General features: G+C 38.3%; 1 protein-coding gene and 1 pseudogene across 1 annotated transcript in view; one reads left to right on the top strand and one right to left on the bottom strand.

The window, feature by feature from the left end:
* Positions 1–329: 329 nt before the first annotated feature.
* Positions 330–1,067, bottom strand: LOC118846195 (annotated as a pseudogene).
* Positions 1,068–17,368: 16,301 nt separating this feature from the next.
* Positions 17,369–23,872, top strand: part of TSNAX (translin associated factor X) — a 39,139-nt gene continuing 32,635 nt past the window's right edge. The window contains exons 1-2 of the mRNA XM_036754482.1: positions 17,369–17,448; positions 18,482–18,628. The gene's annotated coding sequence lies outside the window, so the exon portion shown is untranslated. The remainder of the gene's footprint in view (positions 17,449–18,481; positions 18,629–23,872) is intronic.

Raw genomic sequence — 23,872 nt, 5'->3', positions numbered from 1 at the left:
ATATAGCTAACAATTGACTGCTCTCTAGATGGGAGGCCACCATGAAAAAACTAGGATGGGTTGAATCTAGCTTCCAATCCCAGAATATGAACTATAGCCACTCCTCTTTGCTGGTCATGAAACTTTAATCCAAGATGAAGCCGGCTGGATAAACCAATATGGTTTCTTCCTTGAGGAAAAGTATTGGAGGTGGAAAAGTTCCTTCTATATAGGTGAAACTCTTTTCTTCCTATCTCATTAGTTTTGAGATAAAGTTCCAGCAGAAAAGAAATCTTTGAAGATACTGGGTATAAACTCAGAAAAGATATACATTTTCTGAGATCCTGGGTCTAGTTCAGTTGCTGAATGATGTGATTGATGCTTTCGCCTTGGTAGCCAGGTTTGCCCATTTCCTTGAGAAAGCCCACTCTATTCTTGGCAGCATGGTGGGCCACCAACAGGGGGAAAGGACACAGGAACCTTGAGACCTGAGAGAAATGTTCCTCAATTGAGCAGATTTCATGGATGACATCTTCCAGGCAAATGATACAGAATTTCTCTAGATGCTCCTCAATCTATTATCTGTTAGAGAGATTTTCTTATTATTTATCCTGGCTTGTCCTCATTTCAGAATGAGCTCACGGACGGATTTTAGGTTAGGATATCCCCAAGCTACATAAGGCTCTAATGCACAGTTTCTTTAAGGAAGTTGGGGTCATTTTAACAAAGATGCCACTATAAATTTTCTTCAGATGAAGTTCCTCTATTGTCTTTGTCACCTGGTTACTCACACCATTAATCCTTTCCATACGGACCACAAAGGCCAGACAATGTGCATCCTTCAGCACATAGCACCCAGGCTTCAAATCCAGGTGCTTGAGATGAACTACAACACAGACAATGTGATAGGATTCATGGACAAATGATTCCAGGCGCCTGAATTTGACCTGACTCCCTTTCTTTTACTTCCTCTTTTCCAAAAGAGTTTGCTTAGCCTGAGTTGCTTTGAGTACTTGGTAAGCTTTTCTCTTCTTCAGGAGGTTCTCCGGAACCAAAGGAATCTTTTTTCTGGGCTCAGGTTCTGCCATCTTTCCTGCATCCCTTACTCGTACCTATAGATTTTAAGGAAGTAGATTTCAAAAAGTTCAGGAATGGGCTAGGTAGGGTCCCATGCCCTGAGACTCAAAAACCAAATTTGGCTCAAGAAAGATGTTGAGCTATCAAGAACAATTGATTCTGCTAAGGAAGGAAAGAAGGAGCTACCTAAAGAGAACAGTGTGACTATGTGAGAAGCATTTAAAAAACCAAGATTTCAAAAGGATATGCATATACAAGAGATGGAAGTGAGGCTAGGTAACAAAGAATGGATACAAAGGTTGATGTTGAGCAGCTGTAGGGAGAGAGCACTGGATTTAGAATCAAGAGAGATTTGGTTTGAATTCTGTCTCTGATACTGATGTGATCAGGCAAAAGTCACTTAATGCCTTCCCATCATCTCCCTTAACACCTTAATGTCTCAGTTTTCTCAGCTGTAAAATAGGAGGATAGGAAAATGTGTAGAGCTTATCTGACATAGTAATTGTGAAGTTCAAAATGAAAAAATATGCTCTTAAGGCTTTGCAAACCTTAAATCTCTACATAAATGTCAGTTGGCCCCATTGTAATCATAGCAACTCTCCTTGTCATGGAGTGACCAGAGGGTTCTTGAAGGCAAGAGTGCAGTCTCTGACAGATTTCTTCTAGAGAACTTGGAGGAGGGGTGGCTTAATGGGGGGAAGAGGAATTCTGTTTTTGACGTGACTATTGATGGAGAGAAGGCAGAGGAGCTGAATTTATAGTTTGCTTTTATTTTCTACAACAAGGAGAATGATCTTTGGACTGGAAAGGAGAAAGCAAAAAAAAATTTAAAAGAGAATTGACACCCCAAATAAGTAAGAAGATATGTTAGGAGAGCCCTCAACTGCCCTTGATGAATTCAAGTCTCTTGCTAAAGGTGAACTACAGTCTTAGGTACTGAAAGAACTGACAAATGTGATTGATGACTCCTTACTAGTGATCTTTGAAAGAATTTGAGTAAAAGAAGAATTTCAAGATTGGAGAAAGGCAAATATCCTGATTTAAAAAAAAAAAAAGGTAGGAAGGAGGTGGCAGGGAGAGAGTCTCATCCAAGGTCAGGAAACAAACGCAGGGCCTCTCACTCTAGATCGGGGGTTTTTTCCACTGGGCCATAATTAAAGGGATGGTTAGTAGATTATGGAAAAGGAAGTAATGATCACAGCCAGCCAGCATGGCTTCATTGAGAACAGGTCAGACTGGTGTAATTTCATTTCCTTTGTTCCGTGGTGCTACTAGACTGGTAGATCAAGGAAATGCTATAGATATAGTTTACCTACATTTTAGCAAAGTATTGACACAGCCTCCCATACATTTCTTTTTCTCTTTCTTTCTTTTTTTTTTTGAAGGGGGAAGGCAGGGCAATTGGGGTTAAGTGACTTGCCCAAGGTCACACAGCTAGTGTGTCAAATGTCTCAGGTCGAATTTGAACTCAGGTCCTCCTAACTCCAGGGCAGGTGCTCTATTCACTGCACCCCCTAGCTGCCCCCTCCCATACATTTCTTGAGGAAAAGATAGAGTTATACAGGTTAGATGATGCAACAGTTTGGTAGATTTAGAACTGGTGGAATGGCCAGAAGCATTAATGGTTCTATGTCAGTTTGGAAGGTCTCCAGTAGAATTCATTGGGGTTGTGTATTTGACCCTGTGCTGGTTTAATGTTTTTATCAGTGCCCTAGCTAAAAGCATAACTAGCATACTTAGCAAAATTATAGTTGGCACAGAATTAGGAATTAGCTGAAGCGTTGGTTGATATAGGCAAGATCCACAAAGCTCTAGACATTCCTGCATGGTGGAAAGACAGAAGTATTTGGAATCAGAAGGCTAAGGTTTGAATGTCAGGTCTACCATTTACTGTCTGTGTGAACAGGCGCAAGTCTCTTAGCATTTCTGGACCTCAGGTTCCCCATTGGAAAAAGGAGGGAGCAGATTAGAGGCTCTCGAAAATCCCTTCTAGCTCTAAATTTATGATCATGTACTCAAATGGAAGGATGTCTTGGGGCTAAGGATGGGTCAACTCTTGACGTCGTCCAGTTGCAGGACAGTCAAAATATACACAAATACACTTGCTCCTTTTATCCACATCACTGTACTTATGGCTCATTTGCCTATCAGCTTTTCTCTGAGTTCCAAAGGCTGTCTGGTAGTTATGAATATACACACATATGTACATATGTGAAATGAGGCAACTAGGTGGCACAGTGGATAGAACATTGGACACGGAGTCAAGAAGACCTGAGTTCAAATTCTGCCTCAGACAGCTAGATATGTGCTCCTGACTCTGTTTTTTTTGGGGGGGGGCAGGGCAATTGGGGTTAAGTGACTTGCCCAAGGTCACACAGCTACTACATGTGTCAAGTGTCTGAGGGCCGATGCTCTACTCACTGTGCCACCTAGCCGCCCTGTTTTTTTTTTCAGCTAGATATGTGATCCAGGGAAAGTCATTTAGCCTCTGTTTATCTCAGTTTCTTCATTTGTAAAATGGGGATAATGATAGTACTTCCTTCTCGGGGTTGTGAGGATACAAATGAGACAATGTTTTTCAAGTGCTTTGTAAGCGTTAAAGCGCTATATAAATGCTAGTGACGATTATTGCTATTATTACATATTCCGGCATGTTACTAAACTAACAGCAAAATCTTTTCCTCTCTCATGGCTCTGCTCCCAACTCAGGACAGAACCGGGGAAAATCTTTTCTCCTTTTTAGGGTTGATTTCTTTTCTCTCAATCTTTGTGTACTCACCGACCAACAAAACCGTGGTAAACAGCCAATAGTTGAGAAGCTGCCTCCAATGCATTGTAATGCTAATGAATAACAAAGAATAAGGCTTCCCCGTGCTGTTGGTGGCTGCAGCTGGGGGAAAAATGATTATCTTTCCTTTCCCCAGCAGTTGGAGGGGAAATGGGAAGTGAGGGGATTGGGCAGGAAAAACAGTATCAGTGGTGCTGGTTTCCCTGGGCAATGTTCCAGGTAGGAAAGATGGAAAAAGCAAATGGGCTGGGGACTGGTTCCGTGTGTCTCTGCAACCATCTGCACTGCTTTGGCTTGATCTGCTCTCTGTTCTAATCATCAGTCCTTGTCACCTATGAATCTCTCATGTCTGATTTAGTATCTGGATTCTGGTCCCATTTTATTCCTGTCCATTATCCCCGGCTACTGGCTGGCAGGTGAGCAATGATCACTGGTCATGTCTCTGCTCCTTGCTCAGTTGTCCAACATGGCAACTGGAACAATGTTCTGGCTTTTTTCCATCTCTCCCATGTGGTCATCTTGGCTTTACTCTATCTCTCTGTGCAGTCACCTCAGCTTCTCATGAAAGTTGCTCTCAAAGCCAACAGAAACTTGAACTTGAACTACTTGTAGCTTTTGGGGAGACTTGTCCCCTTTTAGTCTTTTTGATCCTCCCTTGCCTCAGTGTCTACATCTCTGGTTATGGAGTAGGGGGAATGGAGCTCACAACCCTATGCTCTTATGAACTTTGGCCCAAATCTAATCACTTGAAATGTAATAGGGATAAATGCAAAATAGAGTTTTAAAAATCAGCTTTAAGTATAAAATGGAAGAAGCATGGCTAGACAATAATTAAAATGGAAAACTTTGGGAATATCAGTAGACTGCAAACTTAATATGAGTCAGTAGTATGGTTTAGCAACAAAGAAAGCTAATGTGATCTTAGGCCACATTATGAAAAGCATGGCTTCCAGGACAAGGTTGATGATACTTCCACTGTCCTCTAATCTATTCAGGTCACATTTGGATTATTGTGTTCAGGTCACGTTTTTAAAAAGACATTATAAAGCAAAAGAGTATTTAGAGGAAGGCAACCAGGATGGCAAAATGTCTTCAGCCCATAGGAGGAAGTTAAAGTAGCTGATGATGCTTGACCCAGAGAAGAGAGAACTTAGGAAAGGATATCTTCCCATATGAAAGGCTATCCCATGGGGGAAAAGTTAGATTTGTTCCCTTTAGCAACAGGCATCAGAACTAGCAGCAAGGAGTAAAAGTTGTGATGAGGCAAATTTAGATTTGATAAAAAGAAAAACTTCAATTTAGGACAATTAAAAAATAGAATGGGCTGACCTCACTAGAGGTCTCCAAGTAAGGCATCCTGTGCAATGTTGCCTACTTGGTAATAAATTCATCTGAAATTGCTGTTGAATGAATGAACAACTTTACATATTATTTTAATGCAACCCCTACAAGGGAAAATAGATGGATTTAGTCAGAATAGTCATTTCAACTTAGTTTCTGTAGCTAAAGAACACCTAAAGGCATACTGTAATTGACATAGATCTTTTATGTTCTAAATGCTTAGTGGGGACCAAAATGTTTAAAAACAGAACAAAAACGCTCTTTTTTTGTTCTTTTTTCTGAGGGGGGAAGGCAAGGCAATTGGGGTTAAGTGGCTTGCTCAAGATCACACAGCTAGTAAATGTATCAAGTGTCTGAGGCCACGTTTGAACTCAGGTCCTCCTGACTCCTGGGCCAGTGCCCTATTCACTGCGCAAAAATGCTCTTCTTTAGATTTGTGAATCATTAGGTCTGAAATGTTTATCTATGCATGATAGATTCTTCCTGCAAAGTTTCCCTGGACCCTTTAACCAGGAATTCAGTGCCAAAATTGAAGGTCCTCATCTCCCATTCCAATACAAGGAACATTTCTGATATTCTAGACTAGGAACAGCTTTACTATTCCTTCTAGGTCTAAAATTGTTCTATGATTCTCCCTACTCTCACAAAATGAGGAGGCAGGACTAATAGCCTATAGGATTTAAGTCCCCCTCCTTCAAATCTTCATGCTCTACAGGTAATGTCATCCTGGCTGCCACTGAGTGCCAAATCAAAGCAGCAATCTGAACCTCATTCTGAAACGTGTATAAACTTCACCGTGGATGGCTGCACGTACAACTCTGCTCCCTGCAAAAGGTTGGGTGGAGCTCACAAATAGCTGGGCATGTATCATTTTCCCAGGCAAGTTTCATAGGCAGCTTCTCTTTGGCTCATGCCAAATATGATTGATTTGTTTCGCTTGCTCAAATTGATTTATTTACAGGTCTCTTCCTTGACCCCAGCCAAACAAATTAAGCTCGGCAGCAAGCAAACAGAAGCAACTTCTGCGTTCTGCCAGTAATAGGGACAAAACCGTAAATTTCAAGTCAGGAAGCTAACTGCAGCAGGAATTCACTTATGTAGTCTCAGTCACTGCTTGCAGATAGAGACTGACTCTTAAGAATTATTGTGAATTTAATCATCAACAAATATAAATATTTAAACAATGCAAAGAACAAAGAAGAGGATTATAAAAAGTATGAATATCAGTTACATAAGGATGTAAAAGATATTTATCCATATGTAATTTAACAAGGCAGTAACACAATTACTTTGTATCTCCTGTACTTCACTTTTGTTTCTACGTTACAGCAGAATTTCTCCATTGTCTAATGGCCTAAGGGTTTTTTTGTAGACATCACACAAGGGTTAATATAGATCCAAACCAAATTAAATAGATTTTCAAATATTTAATGGTACCCATCATATGCAAGGAAAGCTTTGTGCTAGGTCTCAGGAAGTCCAAATAAATAAATACACAAATAAAACCATGTCCCTCTTGAACGCTAGTGTTCATATTAAGCTATTTCACAAAGCTATATTTCACTGAGAAAGGAAGAGCACTATTCTAAAGTATTTTTAAGTCACTCTTGTGGGTCAAACTAAGCTTCATAGCTATTATTTTATCTTCAAAGTAGCGTTGAATGCAGTCACTAGAGGAGCTACCTGACCCTGACCCCGACCCCATGGTTGGAGTAGGTCTTGTGCTATCTCCGGAAACTCTCTTGCTTGCTTCACCTGGAGACTGCTGTTATGACCTCATGTTACCACTCCCCAACTTCCCCTGCCTTCTCTATGGGCTTTTGGTTGTCACGTAAAACGATTTATGTAACAGCTTTAGGCTCTGCCTTCCCTAAGACTCTCTCCCTGTTGCTATTTAAACCCTGCCCCCTCTACCCATTTTGGGCAATCCAGGACTTCTGTGCTAATTGCAATTCCCTTTTTGCTACTTTGGGAGTCTTCTGTATTTCAGGTTGATAGTATCCAGGGCAAGACCACTGGGGCTTTGAACCAAAACACTAAAATTTACCCGGCACAAAAAATATGATACTATATACCCTTTCACCATTTAGCACTATCATAATTATTTTCCCCCTTCCACCACAACTGATTTTGTCTCAATTACTGATTGTATTGTTTCATATCATTAATTACAAATTTGAGTTAAGAGGAAGTTGTTTTATGCTGTTTGCCCTAGGAACAAAAATGGCTAGCACAGCTCTGACTCAAAGAAACTTTAATCCCAAATAACTCAGTCTGAGGCAAACAAATCTTATCATTCACATGGGGAAATAAAAAAGTTTTAATGACTTGCCCAGAATGAAATTGTTAAGTAATTGTTAAAATCAACATTAGAACTCAAGACTTCAATTTTAAAACGTACTTCATTAATTTTATTGTCACACAAAACATTTGATGCAAGATTAGTAAGTAGCTAGGAAAAAAACCCACTGAAAATAATTTTGCGATTTTATATCAACCTGAATCCTAACATCAGTGAGATAAAGTATTATATATTGTATTTTTGTTGAAAATTTGCTGCCTAAAATACTAAAATCACTCTTATTTCCAGAAAACGAAACAAACATTCATATCCAGGACTTGATGCATACTTCAAACTTAACAATTTCCTTTGTTTTCAAGATCCCACTTTTGAAGATGATAACAGAAAGCAAAGTAATCCCATGTCATGACTTTAATGTAAAACTATCGGAAGCTTCCCCAAAAAATCATCAGCATGAAAAATAAAAATAAAATCTCTAAGAAGAAAAAGGACAACAGGATAAAGAATTGGAGGGTGGAAGGGAACAGATTTTTTTCTTCTCTTTTTGAGAAATCTAATAATTGTAGTTAACAAATAGCAAGATGACCCTCCCTACCCTGGGGTAGCGAGAAGAAGTATTACTCTGAGAAGGAACCTAATAAGACTCTACATACCATATATACAATTAGTGGTCTATTAAAAAAATCCCAGAAATAACTTGTCCTTAATGCCTATTTTAGTGATTAACTTAAACTACTAATCTTTTTAGAATTCATGAGGAAGCAAGCAACCTCAAATGCAATCAATAAAAATAACCTGCAAATTTGGGTACTGGAACACACTATTAAAAAATATGTTGACTTAAGAAGGATTATACAAGAATGAGAAATGCTCATCAAGCAGCCTTTTAATCTGTAATTTCATTTTTGGAGTGCATCTATCATCTATCAACACAGGGTGTGTCCTTTGTAGACAGGCAGACTAATTCTTGAGCCATTTGTATCTCTCATAATAAACATGTACATACTATTTTCTGGTTTATAAATCATACTGTGATAATTTTGATTGGTAGAAGTTGACTGCCTTTCTTATTCTTCCCACCAAAGGCTGATCAGTCAGTAAATTAAAATAATAAGGTTTCTAAACTTGCAAAGATAAAGATTGGAAACACCTCATACCATAGTGTCGCTACCATGTATTGCTGCTAAAGTAGTCAGCTGTTGAAAATCAAAACTTAAAAAAAAGCCAAATGTTAAAAAAAATTGTTTTAACATGTAATTAATTGGAGGGAAAATAAAATATTATTTGAAAAAATTATCAGCTGACCTTGCCCATTTCTTAATAATAATAATAAGACCTTGTTTTTACTTATCACTTTAACTGGAGGTTTTCAAAATCTTTTGCAAGAATTAGCATGATGTTAGCAGCTCCGTTTCTTTTGTAGATAAAGTGATCTATAGGAAACTTTTATAAAGTCTCAGGATAGAAAGGTTACTTGCGGTAGATTTATCACTACTCTATTACTTATTATCTATTATTCTATTAACAAAATTGCAATCTTTCCAAGTGATATCTCCTATCTCCTTTTTTTTCTATGAATTTATGTTGATATGGTCATAGATAGCAGGAAGGGACCTCTGAAGACAACTAGTCAAATACTATCATTTTATAGCCGAGGAAACTGAGTCCCAGGGACCTTATCCAAGGTCACATAGATAGTAAGCATCAGGGATGGGACTAGAACCCAAATCCTCTGGTTCCCAAACCAGTACTCTGACCTCTCCTCAAATGAATGAGCAGAAACATGGTGGCCCTAGTCACCAGCAATATACCAAAGGTTGAACTGGGACCTATTGAAACAATTTGTAGCCACTCTGGGCAGATGTGGGTTTTCTGAGACAACCCCACTACAGATTCACTCATTTTAAGATAACCTAAAATAACCAATTCACTCTTCCAGAGAGTAGAGGGACTGAATACTTCCAGGCCATGGACTTTTTGTATTCTATTCCAGCTGTTTTCACTGAGCAGGCCTATCCTGAAACCCAAATGAAGAAAGGGCATTTTGGCTTTGCTGAGCCTGGCTTTCTGCTTTTAGCTCTGATTTTACAAACCTGGCCATTCACCATTACATCTTTCCTCTTTAGTCAGGGATTTCTTCCCTCCCCTTCCCCTACCTCAGTCCCCAAAAATTTATGAATTAGGTTAGAGTTAAAGCTGAAAGCTGGAATATAAAATGGGAATAAACAAAGAATAAGGTTATAATCATCATAAACTTATTTAGCAGTAATATTCTAATCAGGAAATGGATATTTAAAAGCCTGTAGCAACACTAATACACTGTTGGTGGAGCTATGAACGGACCCAACCATTGTGGAGAGTAATCTGGAATTATGCCCAAAGGGCTATAAAACTGTGCATACTCTTTGATCCAGTAATACCCCTCCCAGGTCTATATCCCAAAGACATTTAAAAAAAAAAAGAAAAGGACCTACATGTTTAAAAACATTTATAGCAGCTCTTTTTCTGATTGGCTAAGAATTAGAAATCAAAGGGATGCCCGTCAATTGGGGAATGGCTAAACAAGCTGTAGTGTATGATTATGATGGAATATTATTGTGTTATAAGAAATGACAAACAGAATGATTTCAGAAAAGCCTGGAAAAACTTACATGAATTAATGCAAAGTGAAGTGAACAGAGCCAGGAGAACACTGTACACCATAACAGCCATATTGTTTGATGAAGAATTGTGAATGACTTAGCTATTCTCAGCAATACAATGATCCAAGACAACCCAAAAGGACTAATGATGAAGTATACTATTTGCCTCCAGAGAAAGAACTGATATTATTTGAATACAGACTGAAGCATGCTATTTTGTACTTTCTTTCATTCTTTTTCTTTTATTCAAGTCTTCTTGTACAAAATGTCTAATATGGAAATGTGTTACACGATTACACGTGTATAACCTATATCTGATTGCTTACTGTCTGGGGTGGGGGGAGGGGTGAGAGAGGAAGGGATAGAATTTGGAATTTAGAACTTTAAAAAAATGTTAATAATTGTCTTAAAAGTAATTGGGGGAAAATAAAGTATATTAATTTTTTTAAAAAAAGAAGAAAATGCCCATAGAAAAGTTGTCCTTATCCCCTACATCCCACAAGAAAACAACCAAACAGAAAAAGTAAGAAAAAGCTTCAGCCCAGAGTGGGCAAAGGAACCAGATTGAAATGTTTGAACTTTTCAGGCAGGTGCAGGCTGCAAAACATCATTACTTTTAGCATATTAAATGTATCTTTTAATTTATTAGGATGGGTAGGATTTTATTTAGTTATTTATTGGAAAGTTAGGTTTCTTAGAGCAGTTGCTGATAGGAAGAAAAAGAAGAAACTCCTCAAACTAGGGAGTGGTCTGATTAAGAAGAGGGAAGTGTCTCTTGCCAAAGCAAACCTACTCGGAATTAGAGTCCTGTGCTTTCCTAGCTAGAGAATATCCTGGAAAAAAAAATGCTGCTATGTACGAACATTTAGGGTTTGACTGCTTTTATAGTAAAGCAAATGTTTTTGAAACAGAAACTGTCTCCTTTGCTAGTTTCCTGAAAGCAGAACAGAGGAATAGGTTATCACCCTCCTTTGTGATTCACTCCCCCCCACCCCAATCTTTACAGTTTGCTGCCACAGAGCAAGCATTTCACCAGACAAAAGTCATCAGTGAGAAGCGCAATTCATTAATTATCTTCCTGTACATTGACAATTTATATGATACTTGTTCTGAAGCATCTTAGGAAGGCTGTATTTCTTAGGACATTATTTTCTAAGTGGTTTTTGCAGTTGGGTCAAGGAGCATGTTTTATTTGGGGTTGATTATGTTTCTGTTTAAGTAAGCCTGCATTATCACTATTTAAATATGCAAGCTATTATTGTTATTTTATAATTAAGAAAGGAACCCACGCAGATTAACAGTGCACACTGCTATTTTTGGTCAATGATAGAAAATATTCAATTATGAACTATATAAAGTTCAGAATTTAGCAAATATTAGCAATAAGTGAATTTTAAAAGTTTTCTTGCAATACGACTTCTACAAATCTGTAAAAGGCAGTATCTCCCCAGTATTCTGGAAAACGTAGGAAGGAAGGAAACGCGTATTTATTAAGTGCTACCAGATGTCAGACAGTGTGCTAAGTGCTTTACAAATAATATCTCATTTAGTCCTCATGCTGACCCTGTGAGGTAGGTGCTACCATTATTCCTATTTTGCATTTGAGGAGACTGATGGTAAATGGCTTGCCTAGGGTCACATAGCTAGTGACTAAGAAGGGATTTGAACTCAGGTCTTCTGGATTCTCTGCTTAGCATGTTATCCACAGAGCCATCTACATAGCTATTTTACTAGAATCATTTTGTAGATGAAGCTTTATTCTTAGAACTAAGGCAACAGCTTTCAGTTAATTACAGAGGTTACTCTGTATAACAATATAGTTAGTAACAAGAGAAGTCATATTTATGTAATAGCGTATTACTAAATGTCTGGCTTTCTGTTTTTCTCACTTAATAGGGTTGTTTTTTTTTAATACGCTCTGACCAATACACACCATATTTAAGCAGGTGTAGCAATAAGACAAGTAGACAAAATCAGTACTGTATATATACATTGACTCACTACAAAGACTATAATTAATTTCCCAGGACGGAAGTTGGCATAGCTGAGAAAAGGATGATTGCATGATATGTAAATTAGTACTGGGAAAGGATACTTGGAATTCACTTGTAGTTTTCTGAAAACATTATTAGAAGTCATTACATGTTATGAAACTTAGCATTCTCAATGTTATATAAATGGGAAGTAGTGAAAACATTCTGGGTCACAACGCTGATAAATGTGCTAGGGGAGTGGTGACAAGAGAAAAAAAATGCAGCTAAGAAATTGTTCCAGTTATTAGGGAGATGAAACCTTGGGAGCTGCCATGCCAATAGACCTCAAGAGAAGTTTGTTTTTTTTTCAGGATCTGGTAAAATAAATTTTATCTTGTCAATTGTTTTAGTTAATTAAATTAGGTTGTATATTTAGGAATTAACTCAGCTTAAATAAATTTATAGCACTGCTAATGTTTATATTAGAGAGACTTTGTTGCAGTTTCTAATGGTTAAATTTGAGAAGGAAGAAGATAAATTATGTTTCAAAATATCATATAACTACTCAGGACTAACAATTGATTCTCCTATAATTTCTGAAAACAGCTAAGCAAAACAGTATAAATTACTGACTATTCAACTTTACATGGTAGAAATTTTCTGGTTATTAAAAGGGAGTCAGTAATAATAAAAAATTCTCTGATTTCTGGGTGTGGAGCCAAGATGGCAGAGTAGAGGAATCAGTCAGCCAAGCTCTTCCAACATTCCTCTTTAAACAGCTTTAAAATTATGCCTCAAATCAAATTCTGGAGTGGTGGAGCTAACAAAAGGTCAGAGTGAGATATTATTCTAGCACAAGACAATTAAGGAGGTTAGAGAGATCTATAACGTGGGCGTGGAGGATGGCCTGGAACCCATGTGAATGAAACACTAGTAATGGGACTAGGTAGTGACAACAGAAGCAGCAGGACCTTTGGGAGCTCTCAAGCCAGAGATTGTAAGGGGACCTGGCAACTGGTCACAAACAGATCGTACAGAACTCCTATGCTGCACTGGATGCAGAATCAGATGCTGTTTGGCACCTCCATTGCCTATACCCACTTCTGGGTTACAGTTTAAGGGCAGAGAGGAGCACTTTTAGTCAAGAGGGAGCAAGGGCCCTAAGGAGCAGTATTGATTATATTCCCAAGGGATCAGGGGTACTTCCCGGATAAGGATCTGAGCCTAGACCAGGAGAGCAGTGATCACACCTCTCTCCAGATCACAATACCTTGGAGGCACCAAAAAACTTCCAAATCCCCAGAACTAGCTCTAAAAAGAGCAGTGTGAAAAAAGCCTGAAGTTTGGGACACTGACTCCCCCCAAAAATATGCCGGGAATAGAGATCAACTTTAACATAAAGTTCAAAATCAAGAAAAAGCATGGAAAATGAGCAAACAACAAAAAAAGGACCTGACCATAAAAATCTTCTATGGTAACAAGGAAGATCAAGAAACAAACTAATAAGAAGACAATGAAGTCAAAGCAGCTACATGCAAAGCCTCAAAGAAAAAATGTAAATTTGACACAATCTCAGCAAGAATTCCTGGGAGAACTAAAAATTTATTTCCAAAATCAAATAAAAGTAGTAGGGGAAAAATTAGGCAAAAAAAAATGAGAGTGAAGGAAGAAAATTATGAAAAGACAACTAACAGCTTGGTAAAAGAGGCACAAAAAGTACTGAAGAAAATAACACCTTAAAAAACAGAACTGGTCTAATGAAAAAAGAGGCACAAAAATTGAAGAAAATAATTCCTTAAAATTTAGAAATTGGCAAGTGGAAGCTAATCACTCCATGAGATATCAATAAACAATAAAACAAAGTGAAAAGAATGAAAAAATAGAAAAAACCGTTGGAAAAACAATTCACCTGGAAAATAGATTGAGGAGAGATAATTAAAAAATTATTGGACTACTGAAAGTCATGATCAAAGAAAGAATCTAGATATCATATTTTAAGAAGCTACTCCAATATCCTAGAACTAGAGAGTGAAATAAAAATGGAAAGAATCCACCAATCACCATCTGAAAGAGACCCCAAAATGAAAACTCCCAGGAATATTATAGCTAAATTCCAGAGCTCCCAGGTCAAAAAGAAAATACTTGAAGCAGCCAGAAAGAAACCACTCAAATACCATGGAGCCATAGTCAAGACACACAATATTTAGCAGCTACCATGTTAAAGGAGAGGAGGGACTGGAGTATGATATTTTGGAAGGCAAAAAAGCTGAGACAGCAACCAAGAATAATCTACCCAGAAAAACTGATTATAATACTTCAGGGGAAAAATGGATATTTAATGAAATAGAGGACTTTCAAGCATTCCTAATGAAAAAAGACCAGAGCTGAATAGAAAATTTGACTTTCTTTTTAAAAAAATTACCTTATTTTAAACTTAAATACACAACAAGAAAAGAAAAAGAAACATATTATAAACTTAAATACAAAATAAGAAAAGAAAAAAAAAGCATTGTCATGTATACAGAAGAATGTAAGAGAGGATTCAAAATATGCAGCAACGAATTTCCATTTCAAGAAAGCCTATATAATAGATACTACACATTGTGGTCTGAGCTGTCCATCTTTTCTTTGCTTCCTTGTAAGTTTTCTTTTGTTCTCTGCTGCACACTTTTTACCTTGTTCTTTTTTTCCCCTTCCTTCCCCTCCCTCCCCCCCTCCCCCTAGAAGGCTACAGCTATATACAGATATATTTTTAAAGGCTACAAATGAGTGTAGATATATTTTTATTTGTGTGTCTATGTAGATGTATACACACATACATATACACATACATACAATTACATATACATACATATACTTAGATATTTATAATCATACTCATATATAGACATATACATTCATATGCATCTATGTAAGACTGTACAATACTTGTTTGTCCTCTGTTTCTCTGGGCGTGGATAACATCTTCCTTTATAGGTTCAAGTCTTTCCATATTTTTCTAAGTCCACCAACTCATCGTTTCCTATACCATAGCAATATTCCAACCTTATACTGTCTAGTTATTTTAAATAGTCTAAAACAATATTGATTAATATGGCTGACATATAGTATAGTTTCCATATTTTTCTCTTTCGATTAAATCTATTTTAGCTCTGACTTTGTCTGAGATCATGATTATTACCCCTGCTTTTTTCCCCTAATAAATTCTATCCCTGATCTTTATTTTGTTTGTGTGTATCTCTTATTTCCTATCCCTCCTGACTCCTTTACTTTACTACTACCCACTACCTTGTCCTCCTATTACTTATACTACCCCTTACCAAAGACCCCTTTCTTATTCTTCCCCCCCCTACTCTGAAAGGCCTCCTTTATCCTCTTCTCTTTCCCTATCCCCTCAGCCTTTTATTTCTTTCTAAATTTAGAAGACTTTTATGCCCTTCTAGATATATCTGTATTGTTCCCTCTTTAACCTATTCCTGATGAGAGTGGGGTTCCAGAACTACCAGAACTCTAGCACCTCATTTGTATACAATAATTACTCTTTACTTTTACTTTTTAGTATCATATCATATTCAGCTCTACCCCAGTCTTTCTTTTGAACTACCCAATTACTAATAATAATCTTAGACATATGATTTACATTTCCTCATATGAAAAGTAAACAGTCTATTGCTTATTGAGTCCCTTGTAATTAGTCTCTGATATTTACCTTATATTTCTCTTGGATCTTATATGTCAAATTTTCTATTAATTTCAGGTCTTTTTGCAACAAATTCTTAAAGTCTGGCAATTCATTGAATGTCCTTTTTTTCATTCAGGAAAATTTGACTTTCAAAAACAAGAATCAAGAGAAGCATAAAAAGGTAAATGTGAAAGAACAAATCATACAAATAACCAATCATTTCATTAAAGAGAATGGCAACAATTAGATAACACACCCAAATTTGTGGGATGCAGCCAAAAGAGTGCTTAGGGGAAAATTTATATCTCTAATACATATATTAACAAAAGAGAGAAAGAGCAGACTGATGAATTGAGCATGCAACTAAAAAACTGGAAAAGGAACATACTAAAAATCCCCAATTAAACATCAAAATAGAAATCCTGAAAAATCATAGGACAGGTTAATAAAATTGAAAGTTAAAAAATTTAACTAATACGTAAAATAGGAGCTATTTTATGAAAAAAAAATCCCATAAAATAAATCATTGGTTAATTTTATTTTTAAAAAAGAAAGAAAAAAACAAATTACCAGTATCAAAAAAATGAAAAGAATAAATGCACCACCAAAGAAGATGAAATCAAATGGCTATTAAGAGTTATTTTGCCCAATTATATACTAGCAAAACTGACAATCTAAGTGAAATGAATGAACATTTACAAAAATATAAACTGCCTAGATCAACAGAAGAGGAAATAGGATACTTAAATAACCCTATCTTAGAAAAAGAAATTGAACAAGCCATCAACGAGCTCCCTAAGAAAAAATTCCCAGAATCCTACCAAATTCCTTTTATCATACAAATATGATTCTGATACTTACACCAGGAAGAGCAAAAACAGAGAGAAAACTATAGACCAATTTATTTAATGAATATCAATGTAAAAATTTTGAATAAAATGCTAGCAAGGTGATTACAGCAATATATCACAAAGATCATACACTATGACCAGGTGGGATTTATACTAGGAATGTAGGACTGGTTCAATATTAGGAAAAGCATCAGCATAATTGACCTTATCAATAACAAAACTAACAGAGACTATATGACACTTGCTTCCTTGCTGTTCCTTGATTAAAGCACTTCATCCAGCTGTCTCCCATGCTCTCCCCCCTCACTTGTGTCCCCTGGCTTCCTTCAAGTTCCATCTAAAATCCCACCTTTTACAGGAAGCCTCTTCCAAATCCTCTTAACTCTAGTGCCTTCTCCCGGCTGATTATTTCCTATTTATCCTGTTCATACCTCATTCATTTATTTGTCATTTTTTCCTGTCAAGTTGTGAACTCTTCATGGACAGGGACTTTTGCCTTTTCTATCCATCTACCTATCTATTAATTTTCGTATCCCTAGCATGGTACATGTTTCAATAGATGCTTAAAATATGTTTATTGGCTGACTGACAAATAGAGAGGCAATGTGGGATAGTAGCTAGAGGGCCAGCCTTGGAGTAAGGAAAATGTGGGTTTAGTTTCTGTTTAGCTTATGTACTAGTCATGTGACTATGGGCAATCAATCAAAAACATTTGTTAAGAGCCTTCTATGTGGCAGAAAGTGTGCTAGGCACCGGACATGCAAAAAACCTAATGCAACAGTCCCTACTCTGAGAGAGCCAACATTCTTTTGGGTAAGACACGGACATACAGAAATATTTACAAAATAAATACGATGTACCATTTTGGGGAAAGGCAATAGCAGTAGGGACACTGAGAAAGGCTTTAAGGAGAAGATAGCACTTTAGCTGAGCTTCTAAGGAAACTAGGGATTTTAGGAGGTAGAGGTGAAAAGATAGTGAATTCTATGCATGGAGTAAAGCAAAGGTGTGGAGACAGGAAACAAAGTGTCACATTTAAAGAACACGAAAGCCAGTTTGGGCAGAATATAGAGTGCAGGAAAGAGAGAATTGTACCATGAGGCTTGAAAGGTATAACCAGGTTATATAAGGGCTTGAAATGCCAACCTGAGGATTTTATATATTATCCTAGGGGAAACAGGGAGCCACTAGGGTTTATTGTGTGTTGGGGTGACATAGCTAGACCGGCATTTTGGGAAAATCACTTTGGCAGATGTGTGGAAGATGAATCAGATGAGGGTGACCCATTAGGAGGCTATTGTAGCAGAAGAGCTAAGAAGTAATAAGGGCCTGCACTATCAGGCTGGTGACTGGGAGTGGACTGATTTAAGCTGTGTTGGCAACTGATTGGATATGAGGAAGTGAGAGAGAGTGAGGAATCAAGGATGACTCCAAGGTTGTGGACCTGGATGTATAGGAGGATGATGGTGGACTAAAGAGAAAAAGGGAAATTCAGAGTAGGAGTGGATTGGGGGGGGGGTGGCATGTGACCATGAGCAAGTTATAACCTCTTAAGGCCCCAGACAACTCTTAAAACTATAGCAAGACTCTTTGAAGCAGGAGAAAGCTCATAATGTAATCACAAGGGGGTGTTAAAATAGTGAACTGAATGGACCCTTTCTGAAGTGTGAATACCTTACTCTGAGTGAAAGGGAATAACACTATTGGCTGAACAAACAGATTAGTCACACCCCTGTGGGCTTTAAATAAGTAGACCCTAGAAAGTGGGAAAAAATCAAGGCTTAGGAACAGTTGTAAGAAGAAGGGAGAAAGAAAGGATTTCTCTCTCTTTCCTCCTTCCTACCAGCCATGGTGCCTGGCATCAGATTTACTTGTGGAAGAGATACTTCGTCCAGCAGCTGGAGATTCAGTCAAAACTGCTGCTCTCAGGAAGGAGCTAGATGAAGATTCTACAAAGAGAGAAAGGACTTCCAGGCCCAGCAATACCAGAATAGTAAGTAGCTTTATATTAGCTAGATGTGTGCCACACTCCTATCATACCCTGTCTGTGCCCAATCTTCCCAGGTGTATTGGTAATTAGGGTGGGACTTTTGGGATGTCATGTGTGTTGTGAGTATTGGGGGGAGAGTTTACTCTAGCAACACAGGTCGAAGGTTTTGTAGCTCCAATTCTTTTTCTCCCTTAAATAGTATTTTATTTTTTCCAATTACATGTAAAGACAATATTTAACATTCATTTAAAAAAATTTTGAGTTTTAAATTTTTTCCCTTATTCCCTCCCTTTCCCCATCCCTTTAAAAGGTAGAAATTTTGAATAGATTATACATGTGCAATCATGTAAAACATATTTCCATATTAGTCATGTTGTGAAAGAAGAAACAGACCAAAAGAAAAAAAAAAACCATGAAAAAGTGAAAATAGCATGCTTTGATCTGCATTCAGATTCTATCTATTTCCATCATGAGTCCTTTGGAATTGTCTTTCATAGTTTCCCAAAGTAGATGATACATTCCCTGGGGGGCACTGGAACAATCCAGGGGGGTGGTAGTATCCTTGGGTGCAATTGGGAGGTATTGAATAAAAATAAGGGGGCAGTGGAAGCATAAGAAAAGAAGAGACGATAAGAAAACTTTGAAAAACCATTAGTACATGTTTCATCTGTTGAGTATCAGAGTTAAAGTTGTAGTAATTGCATTATTTTCCAAATAAACACACAAAATACAAGTTATAACCAATCAGTGGTCAAGTCTGCTGACAGGTCTTAACAAGCAAATGCAGGTAGGCAAGCATGTCTAGCACCGTTGGGAAGTCTAGCATGTATCAGTAGGAATATGTGTGTGTAATGACTTGCTAATGTCTGCCCTTGTGATTGTTAGAGCTGAACAGGCTGACTTAGGGGTACGGTGAGTTTGTTTTGGGGAAGACCCCAGCAGGGGGTCAGAGAGGTTTGGGGATGGCAAGTCTCCATGTTGTGATATAGTGTTTTAAGTTCCTTGCTGTTATGATGAAGTGGACTAACTGGCTGTGGGAGCTGAACATTTGGTTATGGGATATCTCTGGTGTCTGAATAAATGTTATACCTCTTTTACCTTCTATATGGAGAAACTCTCATACTTTGCGATACAGAACTACATAGGCATATTCACGATTGTCATTGATGTTGTGTTTACTGCCTTACTGTTATACCTGTCCAGGTGAAGGATGAACTTGCTTCTAGGATGATCTTGATTGTGAAATACAAGGGGACAATCTATAATTGGCTAACAAAATCATTGGGAAGAGCCTTTTTCCAACTGACTGTGTAGTCAGAACTGTCATATCCTCAAAAAGACCTGAATCAGCTTTGGCTATCTTTTTAGGCTTCATTTAGTGATTTCTTTGCCCATGATTTCTGATGAAAGACCATCCTATGGGGGAAAAGCCTTATGGATTTCTCTCCTCTGAGGTGATATGGCCCCAAGAAAAAAGCCTCAATCCTTTTCATTTGTTCTTTTCAGTTTTAGGTGAGGACAGTGGAGTGAGAATTGAAAGAATGTCAGAATCACTTCTATGCCAGGACAAGGCATTAGGGGATTTTCATGGGAATCCTGGACAGAAAGTTTTATCTACACAATGAACTATTTTATATTAGGGTTTATTTTGGTGGGGGGCAGTTTGGGAGGAAATGCTTATTCCTGTGAGTTCACTGATATAGAAAACTCCCAATAAGGAAACTTTCTACCAGTAAAAGATATGCAATTACAGTACTTCTGTAACTTAGTGGCACAGAAAGTTAGTTGCCTGGGGCACTGAGAGATTAAGTGATTTGCTCAAGGTGACGTTTTTATATGTAAGACTGGACTTGAACCCAGTCTCCTTGAGTCTGAGATCTACTTTCTATCCACACATTGACTCAACTATATTTTATTACCTTGTGCAAATAAAATAAAAGCAAACCAGTGAAGTTGGTATAAAGTTTCTCTGAAATCATATAAAATATACCTATATGATAAAATTTTGCTCAAAGTAATATTCTTAAAATTTTTTTAAATAGGCTCTTCTTTAAAAGGCTAGGTTTGGTACCATTTTGCCTGTACACAGTAGGATGCAGGAAATGAAATAACAGATGTAGAAGTTTTATAGAAGTCAGAAACTACATAAATATAAGGTAGTATGTATGACCTTGATTCCTCTTAGCTCTAAAAACTGAAGTAAAGGGAAGAAAAGTTTTATGGCTTTGTCTACATTTTATTTTGTAAATAATTCAATGAGTCACAAGTTTTGAATCCCATCTTCTCAGAAGCCAAGTAGAAATGTAGAAGATAGAGGGCCACTCCCAAGTCTTTTTCTGGTGGGGTGTGGGGAGCAGGAAGAGAGTAAGATGTTGTATTTTGGTCCTTTCTATAACTTATCAGTAAATAACCCTTTGTAAAAACGAATTAATATTAATTGACCATTTGCTATGGGCATGATGAAACACACTGGCTCTTGAGCCACAATTCCTTAGGATTACTCTTAGAATCCTGAGGGATGAGCTAGCAGTCACCCTCCAGGACCCAACTGAGTAATCTAGAGCAGGATGAGAGAGTAGGTTCAGGAGAGCTACACTAGTCATCACAAGAAAAATGTTCCATTGTCTTCTTGAGTAGTCCAAATCTGCTTCTGACACAGGATACTTCTTGTGCTTTTGCTCTAGCTTTCCCAGGTAATTTAAGACTATCTTGACATTCCGTCTCTCTCATACTTTTGCACTGGCTTCCTTTAGAGCTAGAATGATGTCTCTTGTGCTTCTTAGTTCCCTTGGCTTCCTTCAGGACAGCTCAAATCCTACCTTCTTTGGGGCTTTCCTAGTGCTTCAGTTGCTAAGGGCATCTACTCTCTAATGTTAGGTTTGAAAATTGAGATAAAATGAGAGACAATGGTCCCAGCATGATAAATTTATTAGTTTGGCTAGCAGTAACTAATAAATTGGCTCAATGACCTCTTTCAATGACCAAAGATGGGAGTGAAGGCTGACAGGATCTTTTAAGCCTAGGTGTGTCTTCCTTCTGATTGACCTTACAGTACATCATTTGGACTTCCCCTAGGAAAGGCGAGACAATCCTGATTGGTAGTTATTTTAATGAGGAGATGGGCTAAGAGTCACTTTAGCTCCTCCCCATTATTGGGAATAATCCTCAGGAGATAGGATTAGTCTGCAGATTTGGGTATAGTCTGCAATAGGGATGTATGGGTATTCAGGGGGGACTAGCACCTCTGGTGTGAGGGAGCCCTTTTCAGGGCTGCTCATCCACTTTTGGTGTCTACTTGTCACCCAACTCTCACCTTCAGCTCCAGGAAGTTATAGTACCTGTAGCGGCCACACCCTTCGTGGTTTGTCCTTCATTCTCAAAGAGGACCATGCCATCAGAGAGATGATAACATGACTTTACAATTAACTTTGAGTGAGGGAGGGCTGTGAAAAGTCACCAGCCTCAATTTCTCCTCCAGAGCCATCTGGGTCCAGTGGCCAGTTATCCATCAGGACAACTGGAGATGGCCCAGGATGCAGTGGGGGACCTTGTCCCTTTTAATCTAAGGTCTTTTCAGGCTCTCCCTTTGAGTGAGGTGACACAAAAGGAGAATACAGGAGAGGAGAGGAGAGGAGAGGAGGGGAGAGGAGAGGGAGCTGAGTTGCCCAAGTGGAGTGAGGGAGGGCTGTGCCCAACTGGAACTGACCAGCTGTGTCAGACAGCTCAGACTACTCACAAGTTTGGGTTTGTCCTTCGTTCTTGAAGAGGACCATGACATCAAGGAGTAAAACCTTCTCAGCAGACAAGCTAAACCAAGCTGAGGGTAACTGACAGATCTCAAACCCACTAGTAAGTTAGGGGGTGTTCACCCCAAGTATGTGAAGACTTCCACCAGATGGAATGGACAGATGAGAACAATTTATTCCAATGTCCATGCAGGTGGCTAAAGTAGGTACTGTGGAGTGCTTAAAGCTTGGTCAGACATCAAAGATGATGGGGCCATCGCTAGTCATCCTGATTTTTGTCTTGCCACTAGACTTCGATGACTGAGGAAGAGAGAGGCTGATGACTTTGTGCAACTCTGCCTCAGTTAAATCTAATTGACAGGCAAGTCAGGATATCAACCCTGGTGGTCACCGGTCCTCTTTGAAAAAACAAGGCAGAACACTAACAGTCTTTGATTGAATGGATTGTCCTTCAGGCACGTCCCACTCTTCATGGCATCCTATGGTGTTCTTGGCAAAGATAATAGAATGGGTTGCCATTTCTTGTGGATAAATGACTTATGCAAGGTCACTCTGTTAGTAAGTACCTGCAGTCGAATTTTCACTCAGGTACTTTATCCACTGAGTCACCTAGCTGCCTCCAGCTGAGTAAAGGGTGGAGATATTTACAAAAGTTTGAACTTTAGGCAAGCTTCTCCTGAATGTAGGTAAAGGGTGAAATTACAAAGGTAAGGACTTTGGACTTAACACTGTGTGGGACTATTAAAACCTATGCCAGCTTGACTAAGTCTTAAAAATAGAATTAAAATCAGTTTTCAATTTCACACTATACAGCTTATTAGCATCTATTTATTTATATGTTATCTGTCTTATTAGAATGTGAGTTCCTTGAGAACAGAAGCCTTTTTTAAAAAATTCTTTGCAATCTCATCATTTAGCATTGTACTGAGCACATTTAAGATACCGGTTGAGTGACTGATTATAAAGTCCCAGGACCAAGCACTGAGGGATGGAGAGGAGGATGGGAGAATTACTACAGGATGTTCATCACCTAGGACCATTCTGAACCAGTTTGCACCTCTGGCCACCGTTCACTGCAGTGACTTGCAGCATTAGCATCATCAGAGACAGCAGAGGTGCCCAAGTGGAGTGAGGGAGGGCTGTGCCCAACTGGAACTGACCGGCTGTGTCAGACAGCTCGGACTACTCACAAGTTTGGGTTTGTCCTTCGTTCTTGAAGAGGACCATGACATCAGGGAGTAAAACCTTCTCAGCAGACAAGCTAAACCAAGCTGAGGGTAACTGACAGATCTCAAACCCATTAGTAAGTTAGGCGGATGTCCCATAGTCGAACTACAACCCCCACAATGCACCGCACGCAGGGGGGGCTAGCCCATGTGTGAGAGAGCAGTAAAACGTCTTCGAGAGTGCCTGAGAGAAAACCGACTTCATTTCCTGTCCCCCTTCTCATAGTAGTTCTTCCCCTTCTTCCCTGTGCATTCATTTTTTTAATGGATTGAAA

Source organism: Trichosurus vulpecula, chromosome 4 (genome assembly GCF_011100635.1).
Source record: "Trichosurus vulpecula isolate mTriVul1 chromosome 4, mTriVul1.pri, whole genome shotgun sequence".
NCBI classification, from domain to species: domain Eukaryota; kingdom Metazoa; phylum Chordata; class Mammalia; order Diprotodontia; family Phalangeridae; genus Trichosurus; species Trichosurus vulpecula.
Note: the sequence above shows the minus strand (reverse complement) of the source record. Positions and strands in the feature narration are given on the sequence as shown.